The sequence below is a fragment of the Nyctibius grandis genome, chromosome 1, assembly GCF_013368605.1.
Source record: "Nyctibius grandis isolate bNycGra1 chromosome 1, bNycGra1.pri, whole genome shotgun sequence".
NCBI classification, from domain to species: Eukaryota; Metazoa; Chordata; class Aves; order Nyctibiiformes; family Nyctibiidae; genus Nyctibius; species Nyctibius grandis.
The window spans coordinates 31,191,174-31,205,072 of NC_090658.1; the positions used below are offsets into that span (position 1 = coordinate 31,191,174).

Consider the following 13,899-nt stretch of genomic DNA (forward strand, 5'->3'; position numbering starts at 1 on the left):
ATGGGAGGGAAGCAGGAATATCCTTTTTCATAGCAGCAGAGTGATGATAGATTAGTTATCCTGGCTATGGCTAAATTCTATTAATGAGAAACAACCTAGAAAGACCTGTGCTCTTCTGTTCCTTTCATGCAGGGGGTGGTAAATGATCGTATCGATCGTATCAAGCTAATATGGTGAAATAGCATCAGTCGCTCACTTTGTCCCCCTTGTGTTTTGGGGTAGGTTTGGTTTTGCGTGTGGTGGGGTTTTTTTTAAATACCTGCTCTCTGACAAGTTCATCATCTAGTAATCACCTGCTTTAGGTTTGCTTAGTTTTATGTGGTGCTGCAAACTTTCTGCATGAAGTGCAGTCTCTTAAACCATTCATACAACTCAATCTCTGCTTTCATAAATCTGATTAAGGGCAAAAGAGGATTATTAGTTTTATTAGTCTCGTGCAGCTGGTAGTGCAGTTGTAAAGATTCATTTTTCTAGTCGGTTCCTTTGCTGCATCTTCTTGAAGCTCCTGTGACCTATAACTTATACTTAGCCGTATTGGACAGGAGCCCATAGATACTTAGCAACTTTCCAATACTGAATGAGCTGTTGTGTGTGTTGGGTATTAGAGTGATATCACAGGTTAGTGAGTTGCCTCTTTCAGATAAGCCATTTTTCTGTTGATTAATAGGAATGCGCATTAACTAATCGGTGGGTTATTGGTCAATGACTAGGGCTTGGTGCAACAATCCTTAGTGAAAACTGGAGGCGGCATTAGGATTGGATAGATGACATCAAAAGACAAAGCATTTATATATTTTCTTTTCAGAATAATTTAGGAGCTAATCAAACACGTACATTTTTCTTAGAAAATTCTTATCCTGTGGGGTCTCCCTTACTTAGCATACAAAGGTGCTGCTTTGCTAGAATAAGCGTTTCATTCAGATAGTTTTGATGTAACTGGTTGCATTATGTAAGCCAAGAACAAAGATGTAGACACATCTTAACAAAAAGCATCACTTTGCATCTCACTGTGCAATAGGATCTGGCTTCCTAAAGATAAGATAGTAACATCATAATCTAGTTAACACCTCAGTTGTAATGGATTGAGGCAATAGATGCTCTTAAGAGGAAAGACAGTCCTGACTTTTTAATCAATGATTGTTCAGTCTCTGATGCTTATCCTGTGCATTTAGTGATAATCTTTGATTTTTGGCAACATGAAGAGTTAGATTTTTTTTTTTTGCTTGCAGCTTTTATGGTACGTCCTGATACTATGTTTTGAATCATGGGCATTCCATTTAAAAACATGGAGGTCTCCTTGCTCATGAGTAGAGATCAAGAGAGCCTCTAAATTTACTCGTTAGTCTTTGTGTAAAGGTGCAGAATACAAAACGAGAGCAGTTTTTGCAAAGAGTTGGCTTCTTTGCTCTGCCATCACTCTGAGAAACTTTTTGTTGTTGTTGCTAGAGCATTAACTCTGAACTTAGTAATTTATAATCTCATTACACTGAGCTTTTTCTGTTTAAAGATTGCTAATGGATCTTTATATTAGTACTGTTTAACATCACTATCAGTTAAAGGAATGGTGCAATTGTTTATATAACGTGTTCAACTGAAAACAGAGCAGCATATGCCATGGCTGTTAGGGCAGGTTTGTTCTAGTGACACCAGTGGTGTGACTATCAAGCAGTTCCATTACAGTCTCTTGATTTCACGAACTCCATAATTCTGCATTAACAGTTATTGACTGAAATGTGTTTCATACAGAGACTATGTACAAGTGCTGACTTTTCCTTTTAACACTTCTAAATCTCCAGTTATTTAAGTTATGGAAATATTTGTGCTACTGGACAGTGTTGGAATTCTTGACTAGCAAGCTAAATGTAGAACACCTAAAATGTGAAACTTGGCAAAGGCATAGATATGGGTCTGTGCTGAGCACTTTAAAGAAATTTAGTTCTGACTTTTCAATATTGATACTTAAACTGTCTTGCACAAAAAAAATAAAAATCTGAAGTATATTGATGTCGTGTATATTTTATATGTATTAATTTTTGTGTATGTATATATATTTAGACACTTGTTGGTTCAATAATATAAAATTCTGGTAAAGCTAGCAAACTGATATATTTTTTCCCCTACTCCTCAGAAAAATCTCCCTATCTCAGGGGCTGAACCTGCAAGGCTAATGCTTTACATTTTTTTTTTTTTTTTTTAACTTGAGTTTTAATATTGAAAAAAAAACAAAGGGCAGAATTTCAGAAAGCTTCAAATTCACTGAAATGATTCCCAGTAGAGGTCCAAATATGTTCTAAGTGTCTTTTCACACTTCTGGATGTCCCACTTGAAGTTCACAGAATCACAGAATCACAGAATGTTAGGGATTGGAAGGGACCTCGAAAGATCATCCAGTCCAATCCCCCTGCCGGGGCAGGATTACCTAGACCATATCACACAGGAATGCGTCCAGGCGGGTTTTGAATGTCTCCAGAGAAGGAGACTCCACAACCTCTCTGGGCAGCCTGTTCCAGTGTTCGGTCACCCTCACCGTAAAGAAGTTTTTCCTCATATTTATGTGGAACCTCCTGTGTTCCAGCTTGCACCCATTGCCCCTTGTCCTGTCAAGGGATGTCACTGAGAAGAGCCTGGCTCCATCCTCTTGACACTTGCCCTTTACATATTTATAAACATTAATGAGGTCACCCCTCAGTCTCCTCTTCTCTAAGCTAAAGAGACCCAGCTCCCTCAGCCTCTCCTCATAAGGGAGATGTTCCACTCCCTTAATCATCTTCGTGGCTCTGCGCTGGACTCTCTCTAGCAGTTCCCTGTCCTTCTTGAACTGAGGGGCCCAGAACTGGACACAATACTCCAGATGCGGCCTCACCAGGGCAGAGTAGAGGGGGAGGAGAACCTCTCTTGACCTGCTGACCACACCCCTTCTAATACACCCCAGGATGCCATTGGCCTTCTTGGCCACAAGGGCACACTGCTGGCTCATGGTCATCCTGTTGTCCACTAGGACCCCCAGGTCCCTTTCCCCTCCGCTGGTCTCCAACAGGTCTGTCCCCAACTTGTACTGGTACATGGGGTTGTTCTTGCCCAGATGCAGGACTCTACACTTGCCCTTGTTATATTTCATTAAATTTCTCCCCGCCCAACTCTCCAGCCTGTCCAGGTCTCTCTGAATGGCTGCGCAGCCTTCCGTTGTGTCAGCCACTCCTCCCAGTTTTGTGTCATCAGCGAACTTGCTGACAGCGCACTCTAATCCCTCATCCAAGTCATTAATGAATATATTGAATAGAACTGGTCCCAGAACCGATCCTTGCGGAACTCCGCTAGACACAGACCTCCAACTGGACTCTGTCCCACTGACCACTACTCTCTGGCTTCTTTCCTTCAGCCAGTTCACAATCCACCTCACTACCCGATCATCCAGACCACACTTCCCCAGTTTAGCTGCGAGGATGCTGTGGGAGACCGTGTCAAACGCTTTACTGAAATCGAGATAGACCACATCCACAGCTTTACCATCATCTATCCACCGGGTAACATCCTCATAAAAGGCTATCAAGTTGGTTGAGCAAGACTTCCCCTTGGTGAAGCCATGCTGAGTGCCCCTAATGATCCCCCTGTCCTTGATGTGCCTAGAGACAGCACCAAGAACAAGTTGCTCCATCACCTTTCCGGGGATGGAGGTGAGGCTGACCGGTCTATAGTTACCCGGGTCCTCCTTCTTGCCCTTTTTGAAGACTGGAGTGACATTCGCTTTCCTCCAGTCCTCAGGCACCTCTCCCGTTGCCCACGACTTAGCAAAGATGATGGAGAGTGGCCTAGCAATGACTTCCGCCAGCTCCCTCAGCACCCACGGGTGCATCCCATCAGGGCCCATGGATTTATGGACGTCCAGATTGCTTAACTGGTCCCTGACCCAGCCCTCATCTACCAAGACAGATTCCTCCTCTATCCTGACTTCTTCTGGGGACGCAGGGGTCCGGGGCTCCTCAGGACAGCCTCCAGCAGTATAGACAGAGGCAAAGAAGGCATTCAGTAACTCCGCCTTCTTTTTATCCTCTGTCTCCAGGACCCCCACCTCATTCATCAGTGGGCCTACATTGCCTCTAGTGTTGGCTTTACCTGCAATGTATTTGAAGAAGCCCTTTCTGTTGTCCTTGACCTCTCTTGCAAGGTTTAATTCCAAGGAGGCCTTAGCTTTCCTAGTTGCCTCCCTACATCCTCTGACAACAGACTTATATTCCTCCCAAGTGGCCAGCCCCTCCTTCCACGATCTGTACACCCTCTTCTTCCACTTGAGTTTGCCCAGCAGTTCCCTGTTCAACCATGCAGGTCTCCTGGTACCCTTCCTTGACTTCCTACCTGTTGGGATGCTCTGATCTTGAGCTCGGAAGAAGCAGTCCTTGAATGCTAACCAACTATCTTGGGCCCCCTTACCTTCTAGTACCCTGTCCCATGGGATTTCCCCTAGCAATTGCTTGAAAAGGCCAAAGTTGGCCCTCCTGAAGTTCAGGGTTGCGATTCTGCTAGCTATTCTGTTCCTGCCACATGAGATCCTGAACTCTACCATCTCATGGTCACTACAACCAAGGCTGCCCTCAACCTTCACCTCTTCAACCAGACCCTCCTTGTTAGTGAGGATAAGATCCAGCAGCGCTCCTCTCCTAGTTGGCTCATCCACCATTTGCATCAGAAAGTTATCATCAATGCACTGGAGGAACCTCCTGGACTGGGGATGGCTGGCTGAGTAGGCCTCCCAGCAAATATCAGGGTAGTTGAAATCCCCCACAACAACCAGGCCCTGTAAGTGCGAGACTGCTCTCAGCTACCTGTAGAAGGCCTCATCACCCTCCTCATCCTGATCCGGTGGCCTGTAATAGACACCCACAACAGTATCACCCCTGCCAGCCTGCCCCTTAATTCGCACCCACAAACTCTCAACTCGCTCCTGATCCGCCCCTGGACAGAACTCAATACGTTCTAGCTGCTCACTCACATAAAGAGCAACTCCACCACCTCTCCTTAGCGGCCTGTCTTTCCTGAACAAGACATAGCCATCCATGACCACATTCCAGTTATGCGAGGCGTCCCACCAAGTCTCTGTGATTGCCGCTAAATCATAGCCCCCCGACCGAACACGGATTTCTAACTCCTCCTGCTTATTCCCCATGCTGCGTGCATTGGTGTACAGGCATTTCAGGGAGCGAGCTGGGCACACCGGTTTCATCCCAGATTCACCCCCTGAATTCACCCCAGGGGGATGGGGGGCCTCCTGGTCTACCTCAACACTAGAGCGTTGCCCCAGTGATGCAAGCCCAGCTACCACCCCATCCCCCTTCGAATCTAGTTTAAAGCTCTCATTAAGTTCCTCATGCAGCTTACTTTTATCTAGTTTCCAGAATGTTGGGCTTTTTTTTTTACGTTTTTTCCTTTAAAGATGCACTGTAATTTGTGATGTATCATAAACTGTCATTGCACTTGCTTTATATGTCCAATATACAGAATATCCAGGACAGTCCTAGTTTTGATTTTCTGGCATATTAGTCTGTAATTTTAGAGTTATAATAACACCTTAAGCTAGTTTTTGGTGGCATTTGAAAACCAAATTTTCAATTCTGCTGCAGTTTAATAATAGTGTTAACGTTGGAGTTGGCTGTGCTGCAGTGTGACCCTGCACAGCAAGGCTCTGTGGGCGCTCAGTGGCAGCGCTTGCAGGTACAGCACCATAAAGCACAGGTTCCTTTCAGCTGGAAAGTTGCAGCAAAATGTTTCTGATGGCTCTAACTGGGTATAGTCTAGGATGAAGTTGCCTGTGGATCAAAGTGAAAACATGAAACAGGCTAGACCTGCTGGCAGCCTTCCAGCTGCTTCTGCTTCTCCTTCTTTGCAGGGCTTGTATCCTTTTACCTACCATGGCCCAGCCTATGGAACCAGGTGCTTGCTGCCAATTAGTCTTGTCAAGACAGCCCAGAGCTTCTCTTGACAAGCCTGACTGCTGACAGCAGCTGTGGGGTAGTCTTAGGCAGGATTTTAACTCCTTGCTTGCCAAATACTTTGCAGGTTAAATCCCCTGGTCTCATTCTGCAGTTGTTCAAATATGCTTCTAGTTTATGAAAACATGTTTTATACAGAAAGTGATCTAAGATTGCCAGTGGTACTATAGTGATAGAGTTTACTTGTCAAACTTCTGGCATGAAAGAATGTAAGTTGGGATTTAAGTCATTATGAAAGTCACTTTATAAATTTGTGGATGCTATCAGAGCTGTCCACCCCAGGCCACCTTCTACTTGATGTAGAGCGTTGCTGTAGTGGATAAGACAGCAGGCTGGTCCAGCAATTTTCTCCCAGTAGCTTGAAGTTTATTCTCTCTTTAGTATTGCAGTGGCACAAGGGAGTTTGATCAATTTACAGGTGATCCATTAGTATAGTTGTACTATAAATTACAATTAAAAGTTTCATATTTTAAAACATTTCAAGTCATTTATGTTGCTGTAAAGAGAAGCTCGTTTTTAGTTGTGGAATTTTCCTGAGTTTTCTTGTCTTTTACATGTGCCTATGACCTTGCTACTATCAAGTGCTTTGCTCCAGTAAAGTTAGCAGTGAACAAAAAAATACAGATGCTATCCATAAAACCTCACTGGGTTTTTTATTTTCATCAGAAATGGCAAATTTATGAACTGAGCAACTCGTAGTGCAAGAGATTTTTTTTTTTTAAGTGTATGTAGCAATATTTAGTCTTCAGGTTAATGCTAACTTCTTTAATTGCAGTTCCTAAGAAATCACAGCTTAGGCTATCAGTCTTCTCAGTTGTGGTTCTAGAAACTTCTGAACTCTTGGGTCAATTTCACTCAAATTTGAAAGAAGGGCAGCTTTTTTTAAATATGTCTTGCAAATTGCATGAATAGCAATACTGCTTTTTCCTGTGTGGTTATCATTGTAGATACATCACTGAAGAAGGACAAGTAGAACTTTGTTTTTATCAATTTTAAGAGGTGGTAGCTAGCTAGTTTGTATTAGAGAATATGATCTTTCTCTTTATGAGAGAAAGGAAACATGGGAAGTAGCTGGGTGCGTGAAAAGAGCTCTGTGTGTGTAGGAGGTGCTTTTAAGCTGGTGGTGGGCAAGGGTAGTATGGTGAGGGAGAGGCCTTGGGCAGGCTGTTGAGGTTTTGAAAAATGTAGAGTTTCAAGTGAGAAGAAATAAGACTGTTAAAACAGTATAAATTGATCCTAGAACAGGAACTAAGTGTTTGCAAAGTATCCAATTTGCAATTTAATTAAATGCTCTGTTTACAAAATATCTTAAATTGGATGTTCCTACTGAGCTAGTCAAGGATGTGGTATGTGATTGACCCATCTTTTCAACTTACTTCCAATTTCCTTTGCTTTTAGTGAGGCATAGCTGTTAAGGTATGCTTTTCCTTAACTCAGGACTCCCAAGAATTACATACAAATTACCATTAGATCACTCTGTATATCAATTTGAGACCTATTAATATTTTAGAACTTGATAGAGAAGGATATGCTTTGTCAGTGTTCTTAAAGGTAGAAACAAATTCTGTCCTGCTAGGGAGAGCTCTGTAACTTTTTCTCAGAGTACTTACGGCTTTTGCAGAGGTCATCAAGAGGGCTGCCGTACTTAACTTGAACACTGCCTGGAACCATTTATTCTGCCCACATGAATTTAAAAAAAGGATATTGGCAGCTTCTGTTTGAGGAGAGTTAAACATAGCAGTACAGAAAACACTATTTCAGCGAGTCACTAGAGTTCTCCATGTAGTGTGTATCTTACTTTGCTAACTTAATGCTCTTTCTTTTTAAAGGATAAGGTGAAGTTATGAGTTGCCTGCTTAGGGTGTATGGAGGTAATTTAAAGGAAACTGCTTCCATTTAATGTTGCTTGTGTGGATTTACATGATATTATGAGTGGCCATCAGGATACTGCCTAAATGATTTGAGGGTGTCTTTACTTGGAATTAATATACATCGTCTTGAATTTGCAGAACTTCTACCATAGATGTCTACCAGTATGTGGAGTTCTCAGCAGATTTGTACAGCATTATTTCTATATTAATATCTGAAACTTATGCTTGCTACGTGTAGTTTCATGATCCTTATAGAATTAGAAATACTAGCTTTGTTCATGATGGTTGTGTTATTATCCACTAGACTTGTGTAAGTACAGGGGAAAGAGTACTTCAGAAACAACTGTCTTTTTATTTTTGCTTCAGTGTTACGTTCTGTTCTTCCATTGATGTTTTTCTGGCTTGTAGGTTTTAGATTTTCTGTAGAGAAAAATGGATGCCAGCTGTACACTATTTTCTAATCTAACATGTGAACACATATAGTCCTGACACTGTCCTTTTTGAGCCCCAGAGCCTAGCAAGGGACTACAAGGATATATTCCACTGTTCAGAATACCTTGAAATGGTATTTTTGAACTGAAGTTAGCAATGTGTAGCTGCTTGGAAAGAAACTGGCAGAACATCAGCTATCCAAGTTAAAACTGCTTTTTGCTCATTGTGAGTCTGCACCAAGGAGGGGGAGGAGATTACTTCTTACTTTCAGGTTGGAACAATGGCAAAATATCATTATTTTTCTTTGACTTGACAGTCTGCCAGCTTAAGTCCTTGAAACTCATAGCTTTCCCTGTGTTTTAGCAGGACGCATCAAGCCAACTCAGCATTTTATTTTTGAAGTGAATGTTTTGGTGCCTGAACTTTCAACATGAATGTTCAAAGCAACAGGTTAAATAGTCCTAATCTCTTCACAGCCAGAGCCCCACAGTTGATTTCTCTTCAAAGTAGCAGTCTAAGGTCTTAATATTGTGAGCAGAACAAACCAGTGCTGCTGGAAGGAAGCAGTCTTGCCCTGGCTGCTGCTTCCCCTCTCCTCATCCGCTCCTCCCTTGTGTTAACATGAATGTTTATACAGAAGTCATAAACCAGATGGAGTAAATGATTGAGATTTTTTCTCAGAATTCATTTTAGTCTGGATCAGTTCCTTGAGCTGGTTCACTGAACAGCCATACAGTGTGCAGACCACCTCCTGCACCAGCGCAGGTGGCCAGGAAGATGCTGATGCCATGTCTTTTGGTTGCAATGCTGACTTGAACCCATTTTGTGTGTTGTTGGAATCACAGCTTGGTATCCTTTACCTCTTCTTGGCAGGTTTGAGTTTTGATTTGGTGGTTCAGGCCTTCAGATTCTTCTCCCTGCGCAACTGCACTTCCAGATTATCAGAGCCTACTAGGAAAAAAAACGGTAGTACTTTGCCCTAATAAGGCTTTCATGAACACTTGAGACACTTGGCCCCTTTACCTTGTCTAGTTAAAAAAATAACAGCCACCTCTTCCTTCCAGCCCTCCAAATCAGTTCTTCAAGCTGTCTGCAGTGAGCATGTTTTTGTGTGTGTGCGTAAAAATGGTGGTTCCACTTAAGCCAACGTATTCCTCGTTTTTTAAGAAACGTTGTCTCTGGTATTACAGTAGTAATTCGTTATTTCTGGAATGTGTATTGGAAGGGAGGAAATTGCTTTGTAATCCTTTGTATTGCCCTTTCTCTCTTCCTCAAGTGGGTTACTTTAAATGGTAGGTGTTTGCCAGCCTTATTCATTTTGACTGAATAAGGTTGAGGAGTGCTTATGTGAGCAGCTTTGTTTGTGCACCCCTAGGAGCAGTAGCCTATAGCAGGCATTTGGCAACTTGCAAATAGGACATTAACCTCTTCAGCAAGCATACCTTAAAGAAAGCAAATGTCTTTAGTAATGGAATCTCTCATCACTGCTAAGTGAATCAGTTTAAAATAAGGAACAATCCAAACAGAAGTGTAGTCTGCCTCCGTTCCTTTTACTGCTGCCTCCATGGTCCAAGGCGATGTGCCCCAGTGTCACTGAATGTGTTAGCCTGCCTGCCTGTGTGGGCTCGTGCTAGCATCGAACACGATGTGTGCAAGGAGCAGAGAGACTGTGACTTCTTTCCATCCTCTCTTTTCCCTCCCCTTTCAGGTTATGGGGTTTTTTGACTTGTAAGAATTGTCTGGTTTTGCTTTCATTCAATGTTTTCTCCTTGTTATCGTTCAATGTTTTGAAGCTATCATAATGTGAAAATACCAAAACAAAGGATCTTGTAGATTCTTGTTTTTAAATAAGCATACTATACCTGTTTTGTAAGGTGTCATACGTTATGCAGTGTTTCAGCTTTTGCGAAGGTGGTACATTTTTAGGAGTTAATATTTTGAATGTGATTTACCATATTGACTAATTTTTAAATTAGGTAACACTGTGAGAGTGAAACAAGTGTGTTACCTCTAGGACAGAGCACAACCTTGGCTTTGAATGTTCCTCCTTCCTAGGAAGTCACAGGTGGAAAGCTCTGGCTAGATCTTGGGGCACACTTCTGGACAGAGTGGTCTGAGTTTTCACAGTAACCTGTTAATATGTGGCATTTCAGGATTACACACAGGTGGTAACTGTTGTCTTTATTTCAGTCATATTGCACAAACGGTTTTCCTAGCTCTCTTTGTTGTTTCATCATTTGTACACTCAGAATACTTGAAGACTACACTCATGCAAACTTCATGGCTTTGAATGTCTCTAAATTTGCTGCAAATGGGAATATAGTGTTAAGATACTGATGCTTTTTGCTTCTGTAATCCCTGTAGAATGCTTACTACGTGTTATTTTTTTAAGATAACTTATGCCAGTTTAAAGTAGATAGAAATAATTTTTAGTTGAAAAGAGATTGTTTTAGGAACATGAGTATAGCTTTTCTTTTTCTTAGAAGATCTACAAATTGATGAATTCACTTTGTGGATTTTAGTGGTATTAAATTTATTTTCTGTTTAGGCTGAAATAACCACTGTCAGTGCTCCTTTGTAGAACCAGGATGGCTTAGGGCCAGTTCAGAAGTAATTTGTATTTTGTCAACCTTAGCGCTGCCACAAGAAATCTGTGAAACCAAACATCTGTTGCACATCGATTTAAACTAAAATTACTAGACTGAATATTAAATACTTTACCAGTGACTCAAGTTTAATTGTAACACAAGGTTGAGAGGTTTAACAGAGACAGTCACCCAGATTCAAGAAACTGTTTTCCATTAGTGAAGGATGGTTCCCAAAGCAACCACTCCCTCCTGGAGCCATTAGGCAGCTTGTCCAGCAGGCTGTTCCCTCTGGCTGGCAATGGTGAGGTGATAGGTGGTACGTGGACTGCTCATGTTTCTGAGCAGAGCTGAGAAATAATAGTCGTGTATAAAGTTAAGCACCATTAAGTGTGAAATTTCAAGATAAGCTTGCCTGTCCTTTTTGTATTTTTAATGAGTTAAAATGGTTAGCGTGTAGCCCCTTTGCCACCTGTGCCCAGTAAAACAGCATTACTGGTTTTATTTGGAATGCGGGTATGTCTTCAGAGGCCTGAATGACCTAATATTTTAAGTAAGCCTTTCTTGAAAATTGTATAGCCCTTATTCTATCAGCTTTACCTTTCCTTTACTCTGTTAAGGCCTTGCTCTGAACCAATTATAGTAGGTTTTACTGTCTTGTGTTTTGTAGACTTGCTAGGAACATAATGGGGAACAAAGAAATGGGTGCAAACATTAAAGTTGCAAAAGAAATTTACTTTCGCTTTAATCTTCATTTTGGACTAAGATTTTGTACTTGTAATTCTGTTGCTCTCTGGAAAGGTTACTTTTATGGAATCTCTCAGTAGTAGTAGTATGGCCTAACTTTAAAAGCGTTTCAGCAATTTTAGTGCTTCCAGAGGTGAATGGAAACTAATAATGTTTAGTACTTTTCTGACGTTACTCTGGAGTTTTTGCCTAGGAATATTAACTTTTAATATTCACCTAGTGATTGCTCAGCCCAATAGTTGTTTTTTTTTTTATTCCAGTGAATATGCATCATATTTAAATATTTTTCTTCCTGTTCTGCATGTAAAGCTTTAACATAAGTTCCTAATGTTGTCCGTTAACTCTTACTTCTGTCCTGGGCTTGGTTCTAGTGTGGAGAAGCAAATTATTCTCCTCTGTCCTGTTACTGTTAGATTTCTGACAGTGATGTGAGCATATGAAATCCTTCAACTCCTCTTGGATTTCTGAAACACAATGATGATTATTTTAGGGAAGTGCTGACCTACTCTTTTAATAAAGAACTTGTCTTGTATTCCACTTACTTTCCCATTTTTAGAATCATGGTTCATATTCCTCTTGCGTCGCAATCATATAACATCCTTGTGGCGAGTACAGCAATTGCTTACCTGGAAAAGTAATATTAGAAAAGTGTGTATTTTTAGCTGCCTTTTGATGTGATGTAGCAGCTGGAAACAAGGAGGAGAGGCGGTATGAGGTGATCTGACAGCATAGCCAACCACAGCTTGGGAACCACTGCTTTGGACTAGAGACCAAAATGTGGGGAAACCATTTTTACAGGCCTGAGTATGCCCATTGTGCCTGGCACATCAGTGATCCAGATGCTATGGGTTCGCTCTTGGTTCTCAAAAGCTTCATTTGAGGGTCCTCTCCTGGACTCCATTTGACAAATGTTGTTAATGGATGAAAAAGAAAGTTCTGTGAAGCTTTTTGTTTATGTTAATATGCATTAAAAATACATAATGAGCAGACAGTTTCATGCACACGTTTAAGATATAATTAGTAAAATATTCCTTTGATACCAGTGACTAATTGTAAATATCTAAATTAAAAGATATTCTAACAACTAACAAAAATACTGTTTTTCTCTTTGTAGTAAGCATGTCCACAACTCAGAGAAGGAATCTGGCAAGTTCATGTTGAGGTGTACTCTCAAGACAAGATACAGTGACTGGTATGCTTTTCTGGGTAAGAAGGATATCTATATTCTCTTGAGTATGACAAAAAGTAGTTAACCTTTTAAATTTAACTTTTAAAAAGTACAGTCTGTCAAGCCCGTACAGTGGGGGTTTTGTGGGTGGTGGGTTTTGTTGTTTGTTTTTTCTTTGTTCTTGAGGCTTTCTGGGCAAGTGTAGGGAGCTTTCCACCCATCTAAGAGTCTAAAGACATTCTAAAATAGTGCAAAGGAAGAGCTATCGTGAGCAACTTTAGAATAAAAGACATCACTGAATAGCGTATGGCTGTTTGGGTAGAGAAGCAATTCCAGTTCATTGTCGCAAAGATGTGTAGTGTTGCTAGCCTGGTTTCCCGAGGGAATGGAGGTTGTATACTCTCTCTTCTTTTTCCCTTCCCCAAAATTTTGAACATCTCTGTGACTGGGAAGAGAAAGAAATGTACACTTCAGAGAAAAGTAGATAGAAGTCAACCTTATATATACAGTGTTGATAGGCTGGCAGCCAGCAAATATATGCTGCATCCTGGTCAGTCTGGATATTCTGAGACACTGCAAACAGCTATGATTATTGCAGTGGCATGATACATGGTTGTATGGTTCCTACAAATCTGTCCGTGATCTGACTTCATTAGTTCTGCTGCTCTTATAACTCTCTCAGTCCCCCAACTTGGTCCAGACAACTCCAGAAAAAACAAATTCAGGAATATTTTTTTTAATCAGGAACACATTCCTTGCTTATTTGCGTACACACTTTCTCTTTTATGTATGCACATAACTCTATAGCATCTTCTATGTATAACATTTTCTCCTTAATAACTACTTGGGTGTCGTTCAGATTGTCATTAGCACTGTGTTCTAGGTAACTTCTACCAGTAATCTCCAGAGACTGTTAAGGCCTGATTTCCCCACTTCCCCCGCCCCTCCCCCCCTATCTTGCTGCATCCACACTAAATTCTTAAGGTTTTATTTTATGCAATTGGATGTAGATACTTAGCTTGCTGGGTTTGCTGAAGTATCTGAGGAGGGGGTGGGGAAGAAAGCTTTTGCTCCTTTTGCTTTCTGTTCCTATAACAGTTAGAACAGTTAGG

The 13,899-nt window shown here is 41.3% G+C and overlaps 1 protein-coding gene across 2 annotated transcripts in view; it reads left to right on the forward strand.

Annotated features, from left to right (window-relative positions):
• The window catches only part of SOCS5 (suppressor of cytokine signaling 5), a 38,536-nt gene that overhangs the window by 15,276 nt on the left and 9,361 nt on the right, over positions 1 to 13,899 (forward strand). For both annotated transcript variants that reach the window (XM_068409195.1, XM_068409203.1), the window contains exon 2: positions 12,734 to 12,825. The gene's annotated coding sequence lies outside the window, so the exon portion shown is untranslated. The remainder of the gene's footprint in view (positions 1 to 12,733; positions 12,826 to 13,899) is intronic.